This window comes from Lissotriton helveticus, chromosome 12, assembly GCF_964261635.1.
Source record: "Lissotriton helveticus chromosome 12, aLisHel1.1, whole genome shotgun sequence".
In the NCBI taxonomy this organism is placed as follows: Eukaryota; Metazoa; Chordata; class Amphibia; order Caudata; family Salamandridae; genus Lissotriton; species Lissotriton helveticus.
The window spans coordinates 344235774-344261250 of record NC_136073.1 but is presented as its reverse complement, the minus strand read 5'-3'; positions in this window follow the sequence as shown (position 1 = coordinate 344261250).

Sequence of the window (25477 nt, the reverse complement as noted above, 5' to 3'; positions counted from 1 at the left end):
ATTTCATGTTTAATGGGCAAATTTAACAGCAATTGAGAGGGGTCGCTATGGGGGCTTGCTTCTCCCCCAGTTTCGCATGTCTGCACATGGGACTGTGGGAGGAGCGGGTCCTCATGGATGTACACGGGAACATTATGAGAACGAATGTCGTGTTATGTCTGAGGTATATTGACGACCTCTTCCTGTTGTGGAAAGGCTCTAAAGCAGGTGCAGAGGAATTTGTAAAATTGTTAAATTTGAACACTTTAAATTTACAGTTTACTTCACAGATAGACGATGTTGCAGTTAATTTTTTAGACGTTGAAGTATTCGTTAGTAATCGAAAGCTTGAGACTAGACTTCACAGAAAAGTAACTGCTGGCAATACGGTATTGCATGCCGCAAGTCAGCATCCGCGTCATCTCATCAACAGCATCCCCTATGGGGAGATGCTGAGGCTGAGAAGAATTTGTAGTAAGGATATTGACTGTGATATTGCACAACAGGAATGCAAACAACGCTTCCTGGAAAGAGGATATAAAGAGGATGTCCTTGACAAAGCAATGAGGAAAACAAGATCGATAACTAGGGAAGAAGCTTTAATACCAAAGATCAGGGAAAAGGAGATGCATCCTGGCAATTCAAAAGTGAATTCTAGGGTCATAGTTCCTTATTGCCAGCAGCATCTTGAGATTAAAAAGATTTTCCAGAAAAATTGGAATCTAGTGAAGGGGGATCCCATAATTGGAGGTGATGTTTCAATAAGACCTGAGATCACTTTTAGTAAATCGCCTACAATGGCGGATGCTCTAGTCAGCAGTAATTTGGAGCCTTCAATGTCAGGTACTTGGGAAGCCCTAAGTAAAGGCTTCAAAAAATGTGCTTTTTGTAAAGCATGTAAACATGCAGTGAATAAAACTCACTACATAAGTCCATTCAAGGAAAATCCCATACCCATCACTAAAAGACTAACATGTAAGATGGAGTATGTGGTTTATGTGTTACAGTGCCCGTGTCGCCTAAATTATATAGGCAGCACGCGCCCCTCGGCGCATAAAGGCATACTCCAACACATCAGAGCTATAATTGGCAGGGACCAATCCTACCCAGTGGCGCGCCACTTTGAAGCTATGCATAATAGTGACCCTAGCGAGCTTCAATATTATCTAGTGGATACAATCTTGCCACTAAAGCGGGGAGGGGATAGGGAAGGCAAGCTACGCCTTTTGGAAACAAGGTATATTTTGGAAATGAATACCAAAAGTCCGGCAGGATTAAATGACCGAGAGGACCTTTATACCTGTCTAAAAGAACTATGAAACCCTGCCAGCATAATCTGTAGTTAATTGTGTTATTACTGTATATTTTATACTAAAATGTAGAACGTTTCTCCCGTTCTTTAGTTGGGTACTGGAGGTTGCTTTTGGTTATGTCATGGATGGGTTTGCTGAGTATACCCCGGTTACTGTGTTAGATTGATCCTTACACAACCATTATATAACCACATGGATTATTAAAATACTCTGGAATCCGCAACTTCCGTCCACACTGTGAAGAATTTCCTTTTTCCCTTTTTCCCTTTATTTTAAAGAAAATGTAACTAAAGATTTTTTGGGTTCAAATTAGACATACAGCACGAGCACTTTATATTATTTTTGGATTGTATATATTTCACAGCTGCTTTTCAAGGGTCCTGGCATTGACATGAATTAACTGAGAAACTAATGGCGTATCGGCAAAATCGGGTTAAACCACTTTTTGTATAATGATTGAAGATTAAGCACTATACAAGGAGTTTGATTATTGCATACCAGATAGATAGGATGAGACAAGTAGAATATCAAATTTCCACAGCAAATGTATACATGAGGAATTTTAATGTGTACATATGTATATAAAGGTAGCGCTTTTGTATATAGATATTGAGAGATATATATATATATTTTTGTAAAATAGAAGGAGTGTTCTTCACTTTGATAGGGAAATTTGTATATAGATGATTGATTTTATGGCTTATGTACAGATGAAATTAATTGTGTACATAAAAGTGGAAATGTTTTGTCATGATCATCAATAGAAATGTTGAAGTGTTTAGGATTGAAACGAATGGGCACTTGCCCGTAATCCTGCTTTGAATTAACACGATAGGCACTTGCCACTTTAAATATAAGTATGATATGCTGCGCCCACTAGTGGGAGTATTTAAGACCCTTGTTTGTTTCAACATACGTCATGTGATCAAGCCTCGTTTTTGGAGGTGAAACGCGTTATGGCGGATGGCTGGTGTAAACTGAATAAATAATCACCGGAGAAATTTGCACAAAAAAAATTGGGCTTACTCTCGTTATTCCTTCCCTCGGAGAGGAAATATGGTGAATGGCGTTTTCGTTATATATATATATATATTCCATATATAGTTAGTTGCACTAACTATATATCGCGCACCCGCAATCCACTGCTGATGATGTCACATATTACATCATTCATGACATGGTCAGTGACATCACTGATGACATCACTGATGACAACATCCAGTGATTATGTGTTTCTGTAAAGTTTAAATATGTTTTACATATTGAAGAATGAGTGGATGTATAAGTGTCTGAATGAAGGTTTTAGTAGGTGCGTGATTGACTGTATGAGTGAGTGATTAAATGCGTCTTACTGAATGCACGGGTTAGTGACTAAACTGTCTGAAAGTGTGCATCAGTATGTCTGTTGTTGTGCAAGCTGCTGCATGTATTGATCAGTAGCTATATAAGTAGCTATATGGGTTATTGATTGGTTGCACAAGTATTTGTATGGGAGACTGAGTGTGTGTATGGCTGGCTGGGAGGTGTGTGACTCTGTGCAGATCAATGTGTACTTGTATCAGTGATTCTATAAGAGAGTAAGTATGTGTTAGTATATGTTTCAAAAATGTAAGGTGTTCTGTGTTTAACTGTATAGATGAGAAAATGGAAGTGTGATTGATTCTTTTCAGGACTGACTAGGTGTGTGAGTAACTCCATGGATGAGTGGCAGAGTGTGAGTGTCTGTATAGGTGTATGAGTGCATATGATAGTGTTGTAAAGATGAGTGATTGTATGTATGAATGATTGTATGAGTGAATGTGTGTGTAGACATAGGAATCAGTGAGTGCGTATGTAGTAACTAGTATTGGTGTGTCAATGGTTTCAAAAATTATACTCTCTATTTAACACTGGGTGTAATAGAGGTTATATTAGAGTGTGAGGAGATGCATTGTATTATCACATGAATGATATCATCAGTGATGTGATCATTGATGTCAAGTGAGATGTCATCAGTGATGTCATTTGAGATGTCATCAGTGATGTCATCAGTGATGTCACTGACCATGTCATGAATGATGTAATATGTGACATCATCAGCAGTGGATTGCGGGTGCGCGATATATAGTTAGTGCAACTAACTATATATGGAATTTCAATGGTTTTGTGTGAGTAAAATAAGGTTTTGTAAATGCTAATTCCTAACTATATATGGTCTATAACCTATGGTTTTTTCAGTGAATTTTCAAGGTTTTGTAAATGCTAATTCCTAACTATATATGGTCTATAACCTATGGTTTTTTCAGTGAATTTTCAAGGTTTTGTAAATGCTAATTCCTAACTATATATGGTCTATAACCTATGGTTTTTTCAGTGAATTTCAATGGTTTTTTAATAGCAAATATCATAAGCTGTCGAATGTCAAGTACGTGGTAAGTAAAAACATTTTCGTGTTTATGCACACTGATCTGCTTTGATTGCTGCCCCCCACCCCTCATTTCTATTAGGAGTACTCTCTCTTTGCAGATAGTGAAGGGTAGTTAACGCAGCCCTTTGCCCCCTTTGTAATCCGTCGTGCCTGCTTCTCTCTCCATTTGATTGTTTGTTCTCTTTGGTTCATTCTCTATTTACAAACAAGCACAGAGTCGCAATACTCTGTTTAGTCTTTGCAGATAGCGAAAAATCGTGTAAAAAAACAAAAGGAATCGAGCAAAATCAGTAGGCCACTAATGGGATCTCTTTTGACCTCGCTAAAATAGAAACATTAGGAACAACCTGTTGAAAATAGCAATGCGTATGTATATAAGCGGCGTTCATTTGTGTTCACAGTACCCCTTGTTGATTGTTTCAATCGAGCATTGAATTGTTCGAAGTTAATTCTCTTAAGGATCTTCTCTACCTGCAAACGAGGAAGAATAGGAATATTCTATCTCCCTTTGCAGATAGTGAAGGGTAGGTAACGCAAGCCTTTAACACGTCGTACCTATTTCATTCCTCATTGATTGATTGATTGTCCGAACATTGACTGTTTGGGAATTAGTTCTTTTTGGAGGTATTCCCTGTTTGCAAATAAACGTAGGAAAATCTTTGCAAGTAGTGAAAGGGTACGTAATGCGGACCGTTCTCCCCCGTTGTAATCTGTCATGCCTATCTACTCCCCACTGATTGATGCACCTTTTTCACCCGGACCATTTACTAGAGATACGTCATCTGGCCCGACCAGAGAGCACCCCTAGTGAAAAGGACATATGCAATAATAACGAAGTGATCACTGTATCCTGTTAACAGAAACTTTACCATGAAACAACCTGGAAAGAAAAAAATAGGAAAACGAAAATCAGTAGGCCACTGATGAACATGAACTTTTATTAAACAACGAACAAAGAAACGATAACATAACGTAATGATAAAACCTATTAATGTCCTAGAAACAAGAAAACGTTAAAATATGCCAGTGGTGAGAGACCAGAAAAACAGTAAGAGAAACCAAATCACCCCTCGCTGTCCCACCGCCTGCCACGCCAAAAAAATCGATAGACTAGGGAAAATGCAAGTCAGTAGAACATCCACCCCCACTCTGGAAACTTCCAAGGTGGGGCAGGGTTCCGGCTACGCCCAGCCGGGAGCAGCCCATATAAGGCAGGTCCTGCTGCCACGCCTCGGCCAGGAGATCCTAACGTAGGGTGTAGCCGAAGGAGAGGCCGAGGCCAGCGGGACCCGGCCAGGGGATTGCCTTTACAACGCTGAACAGTTGCAGGGGGGGGGAATGTCTCCTCGACCCTCCCCTCTCTCTCCCAGTCCGGCCGCGGTGGCCCTTGAGAGTTGCAGGTAGTCCCGCCACATGCTCTTCCGGTCCGACCACCAACGGTCGGGGGGCCGAGGCCGACGGGATCCGGCTGCAGCCGATAAACCAAGAAACCCGTTCATGGGGCCAGAGCCAGGGGCGTCCGGCCGACATCCACCGGAAGCCCGGCCCGAAGACGGACGGGACACTTCTTTCTTTTATAATGGCTGCGACAACACTGGGGGGGGATGTCTTGCACATGCCTCCGACCCCCCCCTCGTCCTCATCGCCTGGTCCGGCCATAACAAATCTCAAGCGAGACGCCGTGGGGTGCACTGGGAGGGAGAGACGGTGCGAACAGGCCTCTCCCGCCTCCCCAGGTGGAGACTTCCCAGCTGCACCCTCAGCGCTCCAGGCGCCCGGAAAACGGTTCTTCCACTGTGGCCATGCTGCAACGTCTCGCCCGGCAGGGTGGAGCCCGTCCGCTCATGTGACCCCGCGATCGCCGGTAGCTGCCGAACTCTCAAAATGGCGGTCGACCTGGCAAGAGCGGGCCCAGCATAAAGAAATGGCCCGGTCACTGGTTGACTCCACCACCGTAGTCCTCCACGACCTTGAAGATTCTAGAGGAGCCGCGGGAGTCTCCGACCCCCGATGGGGAATGACTGCCATGATCGCCCGTGGAGTGACGAAACTGTATCCGCGGGACGTCGGCGCTCCCATGCTGGCGCCAGCCTCACTTTGAATTACTAGCATCCTGCAGACCTCACTTCCGGTGAAAGCACAGTGTGACCCGGTAGGAAAAATTATTGCACCCCCTCCCCTTTTTGACTGATAGTTCAAACCACCGATCCTTTCCTTTGCCCTTTTAACGGAACTTTGGACTGCCTCCCCCTCTTTTACATTTTCTAGAGAAAACAAAACATTAACCACTACATTAGCATAGCAGTTGACACCAGAACTGTTTTCAAATTGAAAACCAACAACATCTTCAACAGAATCCTTTTTGTTTCTGCTGTGACCCTGCTACAGCACAGGCATTGTCCCCAGCAGTAATTCTGCAATGCCGGTAAGAATAGCTGTGGTGCCTACTGGACTCACTCACCCCCGCGGCGCCCCACGCCGTTTTTTGCTGGGCGGCAACTTACTAGACATCACTTTCGTGCCATCTAGATTTCAGCGCGTTCTGCTGCCTTGGAACTATTCGCACAACAGACCGCTACTGACAAGAATATTTCATTATTGGTGCTGTCAATTTCAATAAATCTATTGGATAATTAAAAAGAAATTGCCACGGTCTCTTCGTTGTTTAAATGTTTTTACTGTTTTTGTTTTGTTGTATATATTTATATGTTATTAAAGTTTTATATTCCTACTACTTTGTTGGAGTGCTATATATTTTTAATGTGACACATAATTGTAAAAACTTTGATGTACAAAGAGTCATTCCTGGAATCTTCCGCTTCAGGCTCGGTCCCCTCCCCAATCACAATACAGGCTGGTTTTCAGATAGTAGGAACACGTGTGGTGTGACGGATCTCATCGGGTGTGGGCCTTGATCTACTATAACTCCTTTGAAGAGGGGTGATTCTTTACAGCTGGGGCCATAAACTACATCTGCAGGGCTAGCTGATAGCCTGGACAATCGGACACAGAGAAAGAGGAGTGTCAGAGGGTGCGGTAGTGAATAGGGCGAAAGGGAGGTGTCGGGCGGGCACAGAGTGTGATTCTCAGGGAAGAGCAGCGCAGATGGGGGGAGGTTTATTGCCCATGCATAAGACAGAGAGCGGTGGTGACCAGTGCCTAGGGAAGATGCTTGCGTGGGTGAGGAGCCATGCTACGAATCGACAGCGTGCAGAGAGTGGGTCTGGTCAAGACATCTAAAATGGCTGCCGTGCACGACAAAAGTGTGGCATTTCAAAAAAGGCAAGATGGCGCAGACAATGTTTTTCAACACTTCCTCATTTCCTTCGAATCGAACGTTAACAGACGTTGGGGCATATTACCAAAGTTAAGCGATATTTATCGCTAACGATGCTTACCAACCAATTTTTTACCACTAAGCATCGTCAGAAATTATCGAAGATAAACCTTACTATTATCAAGGTTTATCGCAAATGCGATAATAAACGGCCGCAATGCATGAATATCGCTAAAAACTCAGCGATATTCATGCATTACCGAGCTAATGCTCTTAGCCATGTTATCCACCTCCCATTGGATAACATGGCTAAGAACTGCTCAGGGCAGGTGTTACTTTTTGGAGATATTCGCGCTTAGCGCGAATATCTCCAAAAGTTGGTAATAGGAGATAGATATCTTGCATGTTGTAATGCAAGTTATTGTGGTATATGGAACTCATACCATAATCTCTCAGGAAAGCAGAAACTGATCCTTTTGGGACCGCCTAAAAAGGCCTAGGGGGTGAGGAGTACTCTACTTTGCCCCCTTTTCACGTTCCGAACTATTTTATTTTACTCTCTTCTGTAATTACACAAAATAGCAGCGATAAGATGCATCGGAGACACACAGTGAGAGAAAGGAGGCCGGAGATGAAGAAGACATGTCAAATACACATTGGAGATAATATAGTGGCAGAAGGGAAGTAAATATGAGTAAACTTACCATGTAACATAAAAATGTTGCACTCTATACTATAAGTCTCATTTTATACTACAATCACTTCGCTACAACCTCATAAATTAAAAATAAAAATGAATAATGTCTCAAACAATTTTTGAATTCTAAATATAAATTTATTCTTCAGAATTTTCTAAATTTGAAAGAACTAGTAACATGTCCTCATCAGCAATGTCCTCATTAAAAGTCTCCAATGATGATTCTTGTAACTCTATGGTCTCCAAACACTCGATAAATTCGCCATCAAGAGATTGATCAAAAAAATCATTCAAGTCATCTCCTCCTTGTGACAATATTTCATTATTGGTGCTGTCAATTTCAATCAATGTAGTGGAATCATTCAAGTCATCTCCTCGTGACAATATTTCATTATTGGTGCTCTCAATTTCAATCAATGTAGTGGAATCATTCAAGTCATCTCCTCCTTGTGACAATATTTCATTATTGGTGCTGTCCATTTCAATCAATCTAATGGAATCATACAAGCCATCTCCTCCTTGTGACAATATTTCATTATTGGTGCTCTCAATTTCAATCAATGTAGTGGAATCATTCAAGTCATCTCCTTGTGACAATATTTCATTCTTGGTGCTGTCCATTTCAATCAATCTAATGGAATCATACAAGTCATGTCCTCCTTGTGACAATATTTCATTATTGGTGCTCTCAATTTCAATCAATGTGTTGGACAATTCAAAAGAAATTGCCACGGTCTCTTCATTGTGAGCCATTTTATTTTGAAATTGCTTGCTGTAAATTGCAGAAAAAAATAATCACTTTCATTTATCGTTTTTAGTAATACATAATATAAAACTAACTTTATCAAGTATTTATTATAACAGAAGGACTGCAAATAAATAACAGAAAACATTTTTCAAATTATCTTCAAGTGTACAACATAGTTCCCCTTACAAATTAACAACTCACCTTTTTAAAAGTAGCAGAAGTGTTAGTACTGTGTAAATCAAACACCAGAAATTCACCACCAAAAATTCCTCACAAATGTACCTCAGACAGTAGTATCACAAAATGGCTGTGGTTTCCTCTCATTTGACATATATACATAACCAATTAACTTTCATCACACACAAATACAAAACCAAAGTAACATTTTAATTGGTTCTAAATTTCAACACTTTCAAATGTGTTTTCCCCATGCAATTTTCCATAGGACATTTACATACGTCTACAGCCTGAATGGCTGAACGGAATTACACCAAACTTGGCAAAATGGTACATCAAACCTAAGAGGTCAGGAAGGATCTACTATGCCCCCTTATGGTCATTTCCCCCTTCGCATTGGCCTCCTCTTGTCTCTCAATCCTACCGAGGGACAAGATGGCGGCCGCTACGGACTGTTTGGAATGTTGACAGACGCCGGAGAACCAATCAGCTTCGCAAAGCTCCGTAACGCGAAAAGTACGCGAAGCGGAGCGCTGTTACAGATATATATCTTTTTTTGAACGTTAATTTCTCAAAATCCACTGGAGCACATATATTGAGACCTAGCAAAGGCACATCGGGCTACCAGTCCCTAATATTTTGCCAAGTTTCGTGCAAATCCATTCAGCCGTTCGATTATTATTATTTTGTTTTTTTTTTGCCCCGCGGGGCCCTTTTAAAACCTCCACATCAAACCTAGGGGGTCAGCGAGGATCTACTATGCCCCCTTATAGTTATTTCCCCCTTTGTTTTGACCTCCTCTTGTCTCTCGATCCTACCGAGAGACAAGATGGCGGCCGCTACGGACTGTTTGGAATGTTGACAGACGCTGGAGAACCAATCAGCTTCGCTTCACAAAGCTCCGTTGCGCGAAAAGTCCGCGAACCAGAGCGCTGCCCGGTCCGCTGTTACAGATATATATCTTTTTTTAAACGTTAATTTCTCAAAATCCACTGGAGCACATATATTGAGACCTACAAAAGGCACATCGGGCTACCAGTCCCTACAATTTTGCCAAGTTTCGTGCAAATCCATTCAGCCGTTCGGGCTAAAAGTGAGGCCAACCGCCCTATGGAAAACTCAATGTTAAAAACACGTTTTGGGACCCCCCTTTTTTCTCGGCCCCCCCTTGACGAACCCCCCCCAAATTTTCAAGGGCTGCTCAGAAACAAAATGTGCCATTTTCCTGAAAATTTCAGCCAATTCCGTCCACAAACGCCAAAGTTATTAGACATAGAATTTTCAAAAAACCCATAGAGAAAAAATCCTAACTATATATACCTACTGGCGACCGCCAGTAGGTAATATATATATATATATATTTATATACATATTTGCTTTGTGAGAAGCATTAGTGGAATATTGTTGCATGAGAACCACAAGTTCACGACGGAGGCACCCATTTAAGAGTTTGGCAAAAGGTTTGTGGAGTTGGTAAAAATGGATTTTGACTTGTCAGAACCGCCACAATAATCTGTGGAATACGAAGCCCACCTAGTAGGAAGGACATTACTATAATGGATCTGTGCCTGTCACTGAGACCGGAACCCTCAAGACCGTAACCAAGTGCGATAAAATGAGGGTGAATGAACTGACACCGTCAATGTGCAGAGAGGATTTTAATACTTGGTATGTTGCATATTTGTCCTGCACGCACTGTGAGGAGAACATCAACTAGTGAAGTTATTTTTCAGGACCTTATTTGTGAGTGAACAGACTGTAATAACTACACATTTTACAAGTAAGTCCTCTCTCTATGTTCATCAATGAACTCGTATTCAACGATGATCACTTGACAGAGTGCAATGGTACTGACATGATCAAGGCAGTGATACCAAAACGCGTCGTAAATAAAGTTAATCTGTATAGCCCGATAAGTGCTCCTTTTGCTTTGTGAGAAGCTTTGGTGGAATATTGTTGAGTGAGCACCACAAGCTCACAACGGGGGCTCCCATTTAAGAGTTCAGCAAAAGATTTGTGAAGTTGGTGAAAATGAATTTTGAATTACCAGAACCACCTTAATATTCTGTGGAATACGAAGCTCGCCTTGTTGAAGGGACATTACTATAATGGTTCGGTGCCTGTCACTGAGACCGGTACCCTCGAGACTGTAACAAAATGTGGTAAAATGAGGGCAAATGCACTGACACCGTCAATATGCAGGGAGGATTTTAATACTTGGAATGTTGCATATTTGTCCTGTACACACTGTGATGAGAACATAAACTAGTGCCGTTATTTTTCAGGACATTATTTGTGAGTGAACAGACTGTAATAAATACTCATTTTACAAATAAGTCCTCTTTCTATGTTCATTAATTAACTTGCATTTAACAAGTGTCACTTGACGGAGTGCAATGGAACTGACTTGATTAAGGCAGTGATGCTGAAACGCATCATCAATAAAGTTCATCTGTATAGCCCGGTGAGTGCTCTGTTTGCTTTGCGAGAAGCGTTGGTGGAATACTGTTGCATGAGCACCACAATCTCACGACGGAGGCACCCGTTTAAGAGTTCAACAATAGGTTTGTGGAGTTGGTGAAAAAAATATACATATACTTTTTTTAACTAGACTTACCATGTGTGGTGAGGGTATACATTGTAAAAGTACCAAAAGAAAGCATGTGTGGTAAATCCTTGCATGGTAAACGCTGTGTGGTAAAAGCACTATGTGGTGAATACTGCATTTTAAAGGATATTTCCTGTGGCAGATTCTTTGTGATATGCAAATGTGGTAGGTGACAGCTCCTCACCTTTATCCTGACAGAGATGGCCCAACCTGACACACCTATTACCCCTTTGTTTGATTGTCTGGGAGGAATGCACAAAGATCAACAGCAAGCTACACTTAGTCATGTGACACATGATACAGGCTGCAGGCACCAAATGGTTAGGACAAGAAAATGACAACTTTCTAAAAGTGACATTTTTAGATTTGTGACATAAAATCCAACTTTACCATTAAAGCTATTTTTAAATTACAATCTTTAAAGAGCAAATGTGGTCTTCCTACTTGGTCTCAAAATAAAGTTGTCGCTTGTTAAATGTGAAAAGGTTAACCAATGTTATCTGCAGGAGAGGAACGCCTAGCAGTAATAAAAAAACAGGTTTTAGAGATTTCACTGCATATAAAACTTGTTACATGTCCTACTTTTTGAATAGATGGCACCCTGCCCTTTGAACTGTGTACGGCCTACCATAGGGATGACTTATGTGTATAAAAAAGGAAGATTTAGGCCTGGCAAAAGTTTTAAAACTGCACACATGCTGCAATTTCAGACCTGAGAGGTGTTTAAAAGGTTATTTAAGTGTAGGGTGTAATTATTGCTGCAGGCCCACCAGTAGCATTTAATTTACAAGACCTGGGTACATGTAGTACCAGCTTACTAGGGACATAGAAGTAAATTAAATGTGTCACTGGGGTGGAAGCCAATGTTGCCCTGTTTTAGGGAGAGAGCACAAGCACTATAGCACTGGTTAGCTGTGGTAAAATGTGCAGAGTCCAAAGGCCAACAAACTAAGTCAGCATAAGCAGGAGGATTGAAGGCAAAAAGGTGGGGAAAAGCACACCGAGGATGTCAGGTCTAACAGTCACCCGCTCCGATAAATCCTGGCAGTGGAATTTCATTGTGATTATTCATGTTCGACCTGATCAGATCTATATTGCTTTGCTAACCACATTTCGTACATGTTATATTTGTATGTAATGGAGCATGTTAAAAATAGATATTTTTTTAATCTTCTGTACAAATAAATAAAAACTCTCAGCCTCAATAATTATGCATTAGTGCATTTTCCTCTTTGGCATATTTGTGTTGGAGACTGAGTGGAAAAACTGATAAAAAGGTGCTATTTCAATAAGAAGGCTATATAACTAGGTACCACTACAGATATTCAGAATCCACTTGCAGTACCCGCACTAAGTATTAGGAGGATGGAAGGAATGGTTAGAGGAAGCCAGGAAGAAAGGGATGGAGGTATGAATGGGGAAACAAGGAGGTAAGCTGGGAATGAGGGAGAATAGAAGAAAGGAAGAATGTCAGGTATGAATGCATGGCAATAACAAAATGAATGAACGCATGATTGAATGAATCAATTAATGAATTGGCCATATAGAAGGAAGTACAGGGATGGAAGGAAAGACTGAGGCAGATGGAGAGAAGAAAGGAAAGAAGGTGTAAGAGGGTGTGATAGATGCAGTGAGGGGGCAGGGGAATGGTATTCTCGAGATAAATGGAAGGACGAATGGCGTAAAATAGAAGGAAGGGGAGAAAGGAAGAAATGATGGGGCATATTATCAAGGGGGTTTATCTCCGCTTTTTTGGCTTTAAAAGCCAAGAAAGCGGAGATAAAATTATCTCCCTATTACCTAGCTGTCGCTAACACCAGTTAGCGACCGCTAGTAGGAGATAGCGACCATCTTGGGCCCCACTTTGCATGTCAGTGATATTTATCACTAATGACATGCAAAGTGGGCGTGCCAAGATGTTAGCGACTGGAAACAGTCTCTAACATCGCCAGACTCCTCCTGAACCTCTCTAAGAGGCAGTCTGTAAGATCCGGCCTGAAACAGCTACACTGGCTGCCTGTGGAGCAGCGTGTGGCGTTTAAAACAGGGTGCATTGTATTCAAATCTCTGCATGACTCTGGCCCCCTTTTCATCAGAGACATGTTCAAGAGATATACCCCCTCACGTAATCTCCGCTCCACTCATAAATCTCTTCTGACTGTTCCATCTTACAAAAGGAAGCGTCTTGGAGGCAGTTGCTTTGACCTTCTTGCAGCTGGTTTTTGGAATTCCCTTCCCCTCCATCTGAAACTGAATGACAACATCCTCAGTTTTAGACATTCCTTGAAAACCTGGCTTTTTACTCAGGCGCATTGTTGAGCTTCTCCCTTCCCTGTGACCCTGCGCTAGCTCCTTCCTACAGCGCCATGAAGCCCCCGGGCGTACGAGCGCTTACAAATACCTATTAACATTAACATTAACATTAACATTAACATCTACTATTACCAACTTTTGGAGATATTCGCGCTAAGCGCGAATATCTCCAAAAGCTAACACCTGCCCTGAGCAGTTCTTAGCCATGTTATCCAATGGGAGGTGGATAACATGGCTAAGAGCATTAGCTCGGTAATGCATGAATATCGCTGACTTTTCAGCGATATTCATGCATTGCGGCCGTTTTTTATCGCATTTGCGATAAACCTTGATAATAGCAAGGTTTATCTGCGATAATTTCTGACGATGCTTAGCGGTAAAAAATTCGTTGCTAAGCATCGTTAGCGATAAATATCGCTTAACGTTGGTAATATGCCCCGATGTCTGGTATGAATGCATAACAGCAACGAAATGAATGAACGCATAAAGGAATCAATCAATTAATGAAATGGCCATATGGAAGGAAGGACAGGAATGGAAGGAAAGAATGGGGCAGATGGTGAGAAGAAAGGAAAGAAGGTGTAAGAGGGTGTGATAGAAGCAATGAAGGGGCACGGGAAAGAAATGCTCGAGATAAATGGAAGGACGAATGCGGTGAAATAAAAAGAAGGGGAGAAAGGAAGAAAGAAAGAAATTAACAACGAAAGTAAGATGCTAGTGTATGCACATATTATTCCAGTAATTGCTGAAAACGTCTTTAGACTAGAGTAACTTCATGCCTAGATTATTCCATTTCCATTTCGTTTTATTACTACACTTGTAATAAAGCTTCTTCGACCTTCGTTGAACTAGTTCACATGCTGGATGGGATGATACCAGGATAAAACCCCAAATGACTGGGCTAATATACTAAGCAGCCCATTCCGATAAACCAGCCATAATTGTAACAGTGATAAAATCAATAAGCGTTGGCTGGAGCGTGATGTGATGGAGGCTCATTGCATTATGATGTCCAAGTAGAAATCGATGGCCATTAGATGTAATATGAATGGGATTCCGCACCCCGCCATCTGAAGTTGAATGAAATTGGTATTATTCAGCAAAGTGACAGAAAAAAAACTTTATCACAATGTGTAGCTGAAATGTAATCTTAAAAAGCAGATCCATTGTTGAACAGTGTACAGAGCTCGTATATTATGAGAAATACAAATGGAACAGCAGCGCTTAGGGACACTGTATCAGAAAAAAATCTAATAACATTAAATAATTGAAGTTATAAAAGGTTTTAGGCCCTACTATTAAAGAAGCACATATACCATATATGTGCATGTTTGAAACAAAAGGAACGTGACTATCCAGCATTCTGGGTTCAGACTAAATCATAAATTCTTTTTCACACATATTGTTACATTATTAGGAGGCTCTGGTGTCTGTGAAAACCAGAAGGCAACTATCTTTTTTCCTCAACACAAAAGCGATGAGCTAAACACATCCTTGCTGAAAATGGCACTGGAGAGTCATTGGATGGGATTGGAGTAGAAGTGGTTTTAACTTATTGCTGTGATCCATGCTGCCCCAACCCAAAAAAACTGTGATGAGAGGTGGACCTACGAGTAATCCTATGCTTGACAGACAGCCATAGAGTGTTGTGGTTCAGTGATGAATACTGTAGGTTACTATTAAATTATAGGTCAGCACCTTGGCTGTAAAGCAAGAGAGTGGATCTCTCTTTCCCTATTCCTGCCTTTAGAGTTGGGTAGTGAGTAAAGTCAGGGAAAATCCTGAAAATACCTAATTTTCTGCAGTCCATATAGCAAAACATGACAAGAGGCTTTCTACAAACTCAACATCATGCTTTGTGAGAAAAGAAAGTAATGATACACCACCAGAATAGAATTCCACAATGAGAGGGACTAGGCAGCATATTTATAAGACTGGTGGCGCAACCCAACGCAGCAAGTCATCTTGCTGCGATGCACTGCATCACCAGGAAAGGGACAAAAATGCACAGTATTTATTCAATACAGTGCATTCTGTCCTTTCCCCCTGCGATGGCCTCAGTTTCCGTAGCCTAGTGCTAACAAAAGCACCCTTTCATCATAGTGCGAGGAGCCTGTGTTGCCAGCAGGGTTGGTTTTGTGCAGGAAGGGGCATCTAGTGCAGAGTAAGGCAACGCAGAGATATGCCTTGCCTTGCTCCATATCTATGAGGCAATTGAAAGACATGCTAAGTGGCTTTGCGTGGCCTCATAAATATGATTTGGAGGTTTGGCCCTATGGAGCATCACAAAATGTGACGCTACGGCAGTGCAAGGGGCTTATAAATATGCTCCCTTGAAGTCAATTAAACTTCTCAAAATGGAGTCCAAGTTCTCAAATTAGCAATAGGCTGTATTCATTAGAAAACAGATTCCTCATGAGAACTCGTAACAGTGTGTTTCAGGAGAATATCGTAACTATTCAGTCTAATATTAGCCACGAGAAAAAGTCCTAGCAAATTACAAGCACCCTAAATTCACAAACCTCTAAATGTATAAAAAGACCTTAGAACGCACACAATCAGGTAACAACCTTGCAGCTTTTGCAGCCACACCCAACAAACGAAACTGCAGGACCCGAACCCAATTTCCACATTCCAGGTCAACTAGGGTGATCACTCAACTGTAAGTACCTCATGGATTCTAACGCACCAGTCCTACACAGAGGCATAGCTTCCGTTGGTGCAGCAGGTGCAGTGGCACCAAGGCATAGAGGCCTTAGGGGCCCACTCAACTCTGATTTATGCTGTATTTTAATTTTCAAACAGCACCTAGGAGCCCATGTCCTTCTTTGCTCTAGGGCCCACGGCACACTGGCTATGCCATTAATCCCACAGGCACCTGGAAAACATGACATCCTAGCACAGCATAATGCATAGGACCCTGCCTTCCAGAACAGCATAAGAAGAGTCGCTAGCTGTGGCCGATCAACAGCCACAACTGGCAGACCATTAAAAAAGAACTAAGCAGAATGTCAAAAAATTGCAAAGCTGTAGAAACGTACAGCCCTCAGGGAATTATAATGAGAACCAGAGAAGTTACATTGCAACCTTCTAAGCTAAAAAAACAATTTACCTTCCAGCCCGAGAGATACATCTTACACAGAGCCTAGATGGACTGGAACAAACCATCCTGGTCGCCATCTCGCAGTCTCACCTTTCAGTGTCATGGTTTTGGAATTGACGAGATGATGGGCTCCTCTAAATGTGAATGAAAACCTTAACTCAAGGAAGAGTATACTTCCTTTTTGTACACCAAGTGGAAGGATTCTTTATAGTCAGCATAAAACCCACAAAAGTATATCTAACCCTGCAAATCAAAAACCTGCCATCACTATGCTATCTATCAAACTGTAGATTTTGTTTAAAGTTATTAATTCTGTCTATTCATATAATCTCATTTTTCTTTACCTTGAAAACAATTTATCGTGCACTCTTATATAAGGAATTAATACAATGGTCTGCGGCCTAGAAAGGACATATCGCTCGTTCCTTATTTAAACAGACATACCCCTCTTCAATAAACAGATTATTGGTTCCAAGGCAAGTGGCACTTCGGGATGGGACTACTAAAAACTCTTAGCTAAACCATTTGCTTTCATTGAGTTTCCTTATTTCATTCCATTCAGTTTCATCAATTCTATGAAATGCTGGCCACTAACAAGCATTTAATAGTTTTAAATAGGGCGTTTTCTTTACCACAGAATTAAAGAAGCTTTTAGTACTTCCCAATTGAAAAAGTTTCCACCTCATCTACGCTTGTGCCAAAAAAGCTGGTCATCTGCGCTTGTGTCAATCAAATTTGTACCATCTTCAGGTATCATTTTGTATCAGAAAGCTTTCGTTTAACCAAAGTGCTCGTTTCATATTCTTAGGAAAATGACCTGTAAAAATAAACTCTTTGTAGACCTAAAAAAACTCCCTTCTAACTGCTAAGTAAGCCACCCCTAAAATGACCTTATTGTTCATAAGGTAGGGTACATGTTCCCAAAAAATGGCACAATGTTAGTATGCATCTACAGAGAATAAATCACCAAAAGCTATTTTCACTGTATTTGATTTGTTTAACTATTGCAATTGCAAATAGTGGTAACACAGATTACATCAGTGTTTCTGCATTATCAGTAGAAAGAGCGACAGAAGAAGTTGAAGAACCTTTCCTAAATTAGCCTGCAGCTGCTGCCCTGCCTGCAATGAGGTGTGAAATTCGTTCCAGGAGCTACACAATAAACCACTTTGACTGTGAGGTCAACCTGAATGGGCAGAGATGACCCAATCTGAGCCCAGCAGAATATTCAGGGTGCACTCCCCTAAACTCTTCCAGCAATCATAGCCCAACTTTAAGTGTGGCTGAAGACTTTGGCCATGGTAGAATTTCCTTGGCACATTGAATTGTGGGGCTGTTTGCAGTGGGGCAAACAGAAACTACTGAGAATGTAGGTAGGCAACAGCCTGGAAACATTTACTCCATTGGTCAGTGAGAGTCTAGGAGAATCTTAGGGTTTTCTTCACCCCAGACGGGTGAATCCTACAAAGCTGGATCCTCACCTAGACTTTCTAGGAACACTGTTGAACTTGTGAACGAATGCCAGATCAACTGAAGTTGCTGTACTTGGCATCAATAACCTGTGAGAAGGACCCCTGTCCACCTGACTAGGGGAAACCACAGTAATTTAGAAGTTTTGGCTCAACTGGAACCTAAGGTCGAGGAAGGGATATGATAAAGAGGACCAAATTTAGCGGGGGCGATGATGGGTTTATTTTGTTCTGGATGTGTATCTCTCCAACTTGTAAACCCAGTTTTGGTTTTATCAAGCTGAAGTCTAAGGGCATGATTTTCTTGTCTTAGCTCGTGCATCTCTTCTGTTAGTTTGCGGACCAATGTGGTTAATTGGGATGGGTCCATAGTGCCTTCTCCAAATTCCATGACGCAGGAACGAATGAGAAACAAGGGTTGTTTTGTGGCTTTGCTTTCTGTTACAAAATCACCCACCTGAACTCAGGTTTGTTCCTTCTTCGATGCTGCCAGGTCCAAACTCCCTCTGAAATCAACCAGAACGGCAAGGAAAAGGTTCACTTACCACTCTGATTGACTCACGGGGAAAGGGGGGAATGGGAAGGAGAGACAAGAAGACAAAACAAAGGAGTCCAAGGACTGGAATCAACCATGGGTCCCTCAGGGGATGGAAAGGGACCGAATTCCTGGTTCTTCCTTGCAATGTGACTTGGAGCTTTCGTCTGTTACAGAATGACAAATATCAATACACAAACCCGTGTCTATACAAAACTCTTAGTCACTAGATGGTTACTACTTTCAGAGCTTCCTCTTTCACGTACCAAGAAAAAAGAATCTGGATGTTCAAGTCACCTCCTGGATTCAAATACTGCGATTAGTTTCCTTTACAGTGCTGTGTCCTTATATAAACATAAACAAATAAACTGGTTTAAGTGGTATGAATCATGTCTTACCAAGATTTGTCAATGTCTTGTAAAGTGCTAGGAACAGTACATACCTATTAGAAAGCAAAAGATTCTGTGAAAATAAACAAACAAAAACTAAACGGTTAACAATATCAGTCTTTTAAAGGACACAGAATTCTTGATAAATATTTCAAAGAACAAATTGTTCAAAGGCACTAATTGTTAAAAGGCTCTTTCACAAAATGAAGGTCTTCCTTTTCTGGTAACCAAGCATCTAAGGAAGCAGTATGCAATGTCTCTTCATGAACTCTACTGTCTTTCTTTTCTTGCAGAAGCACATCAGTGTTTGAAATATTTCACTTGCCTTTCAAAGTACCATTAAGCGTTAAAAGACTTGCTGACAAGTTTGTCCTTAAAAAAAAAAAGTAAGAGCTCTTACCGTAATTAGAAATATCTAGAAAAGGTTACTGTGTTTCACGAAGGGTTGCTCAGCAACCGTTTGTTTAACTGTCTGTCTACAGATGAAAGGCTCCACCGTAACACGTCTAGTGCAGACACCATTACTAATATCAGAGAAACCACTCGTATGTGTTTATTTGGACCACTACGGCCCCTTCCAATCTAATGGGCTTACAAATATATCATGGTTGCAATGGATTCCTGCTTTAAGTTCTATTGGATGTGGCCCCAGCTCTCGGCTGAAGCGCCAACTGTTATAAAAGATTTGCGAGTCTTTATAGGGACATACGCAATCGGCACACTTAATTCGGACCGTGACCCCACGTTTAGCTCTAGGGCTTACAAGGAAGCTATGGGAAGTCTGGGTGTAGCATTGCGGTACTCCTCTCTGTACCATCCCGAGGGACATTTGGTTGTGGAGAGGAAAAACCGGGACTTAAAGCAATCTTTAACAGTTAAAGTATTATGCTTGGGTGGAAATTGGGTAAAACGTCTGTATGGAGTCCAAAGGGCATTAAAAAATCAGCCAAGGATCTCTCTAGGGGGAGTCACTCCTTATGAGGTCCTATTTGGGACGAGAATGTGGGTATCTGATCTTGATTGTGAAGGCACAGTGGTGGATGAAAAACCTTTTGACATCCATAAAAGTTTGGCTGTTTCGCAGGACCTGAACAAAACCAGGGCAATACACAGTAATGTTAATATAAAGAAGAACGCCACTGGGGAAGTAAAAAGTGTCACAGCAAGACCTGTCTGGATCCCTAAAGTTGGGGATCTGGTCAGAGAGAAAATAACGGACAAAAAAGAATTTGGGCTATCCTACAGAAAGCCTGTACCTATACTGGCAGTTGAAGGAACAAGAACTGTACTTCTGCCACCTCTTGCCGGTAAAAATGAGAAAAAGGTTTATCTCAATTGACCTAATCAAGCCACACTTTGTGGCCGATACTGAGTAGTAGGCCAAGTGGTCTCTGAAGTAACAGACACCCTCCTCTCACAACTATACAAGAAGTTCAAACAGAAAGACTCATCATGTTTGAAGGGTGACCTACACAGAATGAAGGACTAAGCAACAATGCAATAGATCTCATTCCCCTAGATACTGAAGTTCAAAATGAGAACTCAACTGAAAGACAAATTTCAATTTGACCAAAAATGGATATCTACGTCAATATGCCCCAACACGAGCAAGCTACAGTTTCCATAAAACCTGCGGAACTATGGAAAATTGATCAAACTACATCTGGCTATTTCAATGACTTTGAAACCTTCTCCTTAGATCCAAGCGAAACTGAAACGACGCCAGCCCAAAAAACACGTCTACAGCGATTTAAAGATTTGATAAACTTTCTTAAAAATACATACCAGGTATCATCTTTCTTTTCTGGATAGGCGTAGTAACTGTTTTTAGTATGCTTATTAATGGAACTTATCTTCAAGAAATCTCTGCGGCACAAAAACTGATTGTGATCCTGAAACCGCACTTATCATCACATCATGAAAGAAGAGACCTGTCATCGATGAACATTACAGCAGTTCCTACACCTGATGGTATAGTATTGGACAAGGTTGATTACGATATATTTGGCCCAACTGAACTTTTAAAAATACCACATTTATTTAAAATATCATTGAGTGATATCATTACCTCTAGTAACTTTCTGATTCTTGGGATTATGAAACTGTAAATAATATGTTGTCTGATTTAGAGAAGGCTGCTGCTTTTTCTAATAATGAAATGTTAGAAGACACATCAGACTTTGAGAACATGTATCGCCATCAACATTATGGTCATCACTTTCTGCATAAATCTGCTAACCCTAGCAATGTTTTCACATATCACCAATGGGAAAATTGCCCAACACCGCCGAAAAGCAGTTCAAAAACTTTTGCACAAAACTTTCCAAATTTTTCAGGGTTTAACACGTCAGACCCAGCCTCATATTACTATAAGGTTGCACGTACAGCATTACAGAAAAATATGTTGACCAACACCAAACAGATCTATTCTCCTTCCTTTATTGCCCTATTGTCTGAACAAGGGTTCGACCTACGGAAAGAAACCATAGACTTAAATCAGTCTGGGGTACTAGAGACTGGCAGGTCCAGGGACCAGAGGCACTATTTACAGCATGTCTGATTCCTCAACAAATAATGTTTGTGAATTAAACAGTGCAATAAACAACTTGTCTTGGGTTAGCCGGGAATAAATATTTGAATACACCTCGCGTGGCAGCACCATCACACACTGAGGATAACATAACATCACAGAAAGAGGTTACAGTAAATGACATTTTGCAAAGCAATAAATCAGATCCCGATTCGAAGGAGTGGTTGGTTTGGCCCGTAGACACCAACAACTGTCAGGAAAGATTCTTAGGTAAAACTAAAGGATTTAGTATTAATAGGCCAGATTCCCGTTATGTACAAAGACAACACTCAGGGGTAGTGACATCATGCAGTGTTGGGAAGTTATGCCTTGTTTGGCTACAAGGTATGTCAGGGCAAACAATGGGTCAAGGGTGGCCTAAGTAGGTCCAAAATCACAAGATAATTTTTTAGTATCAAATTAATCTTAGGAGCAGAACATGTAGGGTAACATGTGGAAAATATATATTTATTCCATATTTTCAACATGTAGAGATGCGTTTCAGGTGCTCACATGAGTGACAAAGTGCATATCGTGACAAGAGTGAACAAAGTGAGAATATACGAAATGTCACATTAAAACAAGGAACAATCCACAGAGCTATACACAATGGGGTGGGGGATTTACCTTGGGTGGGCCGACGACGTTTTGATCTTTAACGATTTAAGATCATCATCAGGACTAGATGAGCTTCCTGAAACTGTAGTAAGGTGAATTAAATTAGCACTTCACCCTACATAATATATTCTTCCCATAGTGATTTGGTGCTCCCAGTGGCATGATAGACAATAGTTTACATGCACTTTGAATAGGTCAAGAGTTAACAAATGTGCATCGGCGCGAAAGGGGCCTGCTTGAAGCTAAAGAATGTGAGTCAAGGGGCGCGCGCTTCTAAGGATTAATGTAATTATGGAACTTACTCTGTCTCTTTCAATCCCCGCTTATGGGTGTAAGAGATGCTTTTGTTGAAGAAGTAATGACTGTCTGTCTTTGGTTCAGGCAACGAATGGATCTGTATTGTGGGAGATTGATATTCAGTAAAATCTCATGGTGCACAAAGGGTGTATTAATCAAACCTAAGGCTTTTTTCTTACATGAATCGAAGAGCAACTGTTGAGGTAGGACTGGAGCTTTTCGACGATTTTTGGTAGTCTTCCAGCGTTATCTAAGGTGAAGGGAAGAATTAAACAATGGAAACTTGGGCAGAAATGCATTGTGTCATGGTCCAGGCTAAACAGTTTGATTAAGTGGGGGCTTTTTAACAAATAAGATCTGGCCCAGAAATGCTTACTTGTAGGTAAGTGCTACTAATTTCCGTGGTGCTTGCAGTAATAAATAGTGTCCTCACTTAGCGCCATGGCCTGTGTGTAGAAATTATATTATATTACATATATACACTTATATACACAATTTGAGTAAATGTCTGAAGTCTGTGTACTAACAAAGCACAAGATAATTACTGATGTGCCAACCGGGGTCCTCTCGGGAGCTGAGGAGGAATGAGAGAACTTAATTTAGATTAAGTGGAGGCGGGGATGGGAACCGCTAATGTCCCCTTGCGTGGATGTGGGATTTTACTCACTTAAACGCCGCAGTCCGTGGCCGTGGTCAGGCTTCCTCCGTCCTCGCTGTGCTCGTGTCGGGTATGACACAAGACAGTGGTTCCTGTGGGCTAAAACTACTTCCTGGTGTGTTTTGCGCATGCGTGAGGTTCGGGCATGCACAAGGGAACGGGGAGAGAGCGGCAGTGGCAATACTGGGCATGCTCGAGTGTATGGATGCTACTAGTGCGCGTAGGACGCAATTAAGGATGGTTCTAGCGTGAGAATCTAATCTTTGTGGCAGTAGTGTAGAAAAGCCACCTTTTATTCTGTATAAACAGTATAATACAAGTGTGGATGATCAGTTTGCCTGAGTACAATCTGAAACAATTATGGGTGATGAGTTTGCAAGGGACAGGGCTCCTTATGAGAGAGGATTCTGTTCTTTTTGGGGGGACTTTTTTGCTGCGCTTGCTGCCAGTCTGACTACAGGAATTATCGGTGATGAGTTTTTCAAGGGACAGGGCTCCTTATGAGAGAGGATTCTGTTCTTTTTGGGGAGACTTTTTGCACTGCGCTTGTTGCCAGTCTGGGTACAGGAAGGTGGCATCAATAGGATAGGGTGGGCGGTGTCCAACAATTATATCCCTGGTCTTAAGCATGAAGTTTTCTAAAGCATTTCAATGAAAAAAGGTTTACAGTAACTATCATGTGTTGCGGACGTAGGCATATAACAATGTATGTGGAGAATTCATACAGCAATGGTTCAGATCTTGGGTAATGACATTCAGGTATGGTACAGTAAAGTCAAATGCAAGTATTCCACTCATCAAGAGTGTTGAGTCCCCTTTCAATTGTTTTGCAGTTGTAAACCCATTTGCATTCCAAACGATTCAAGGTCTTCTGTTGGTTGTATTGGGCAACAGCTTATCTATCGCCTGCCACTTTATGTAATTTTCTGAGTGTCCGTGTGAGAGGTAATGTTCCACAAGTAGGGCTGTGACAACCTTGCAGCAGATTCTGCTTCTATGTTGGGAGATCCGGGTCTTTATATGCTGTGTCATCTGGCCAATGTACAGTAGTTTGCAGGGGCATTCAATGCAGTAGATCACGTTTTTTGAATTACAGTTGGTGAATGATTTTAGCATATGTTTACAATTGTCATACTCAAATACTTTTGTATTGCTGGTGAAGTCGCATGCCATGAAGTGATTACATTTGTAGTGTCCTATAATGGGTGGTAAGTTGAGACATGTCTCAATCGTGTTGTTCTTGCTGGTCACAGAGTCTGCCCTTACTAGGTGATCTTTAAGGTTACGTCCTCTTTTAAAGGAGAACAAAGGAGTCCCTATGTTCAGCTCCAGTGGGTCCAGGACTGACCAGTGTTTTTAAACTAGTTTAGACAGTTTGTTGCTGACTGTGCTAAATGTGGTTACATAGAAATTATGTTGTTTGCATAGAAACTCAGCCTCTACAAAGAAATCTTCTATAAGCTTGCAGTTACGCCTAATCCTGAGAAATTGGCCATAGAGGAGCCCATCCCTAAGTGCCCTGGGGTGAGTGCTGCGGTATTCAAGCAAGGTGTTGCGCTCTGTCGGTTTTCTGAGGAGGGTGGTGTATAATTGTTCATCCAAGCATTTGATTGTGACATCTAGGTAGTCTACTTAGTGTCTGTCATAATTGAATGTGAATTTCAAATCAGGCTGACTTGTGTTAAGCCATTCACAAAATTCTTTCAGAGTATTCTCATCACCACTCCAGATCATCGGGACATCATCGATGTACCTGCGCCACAGGCGGATTTTGTCGCGATATGGGTTTGTGTTGTTGAGGATGATGTTAGACTCTAGTTCATCCACAAACAGAATGGCAAAGTTGGGGCCGAAAATTGCCCCCATGGATGTGCCCTTGCACTGCCTATAGTATGTATCTTTGAATAGGAAATAGTTTTTTGTAAGGGCCATATCAAGTAGACTGATTATAAATTCAGTCGGAACTCGATGGGGCGCTGGTCGATTATTTAAATGCTTCTTGATCACATCCATCCTCTTTTGTTGTGGGATATTCGTGTATAATGACTCTATGTCAAGAGTGACAAGGAGTTCACTATTGGGATGGTAGGGTTTTGATTCAATCAGGTTGATAAGGTGTGTTGTATCCTTAATGTAAATAGTGGTGTCCTGTACTAGATCTTTTATAAAGGAGTCAATATATTTTCCTAAAGGTTCCATGATATAACCACATCCAGAGAGGATGGGTCTACCTGGTGGCTCCTCTGCGTTTTTGTGAACCTTAGGTAGTGTGTATAGTACCGGGGTGCGTGGTTCCTTGCTGTTAGGAAACAGAAATTCA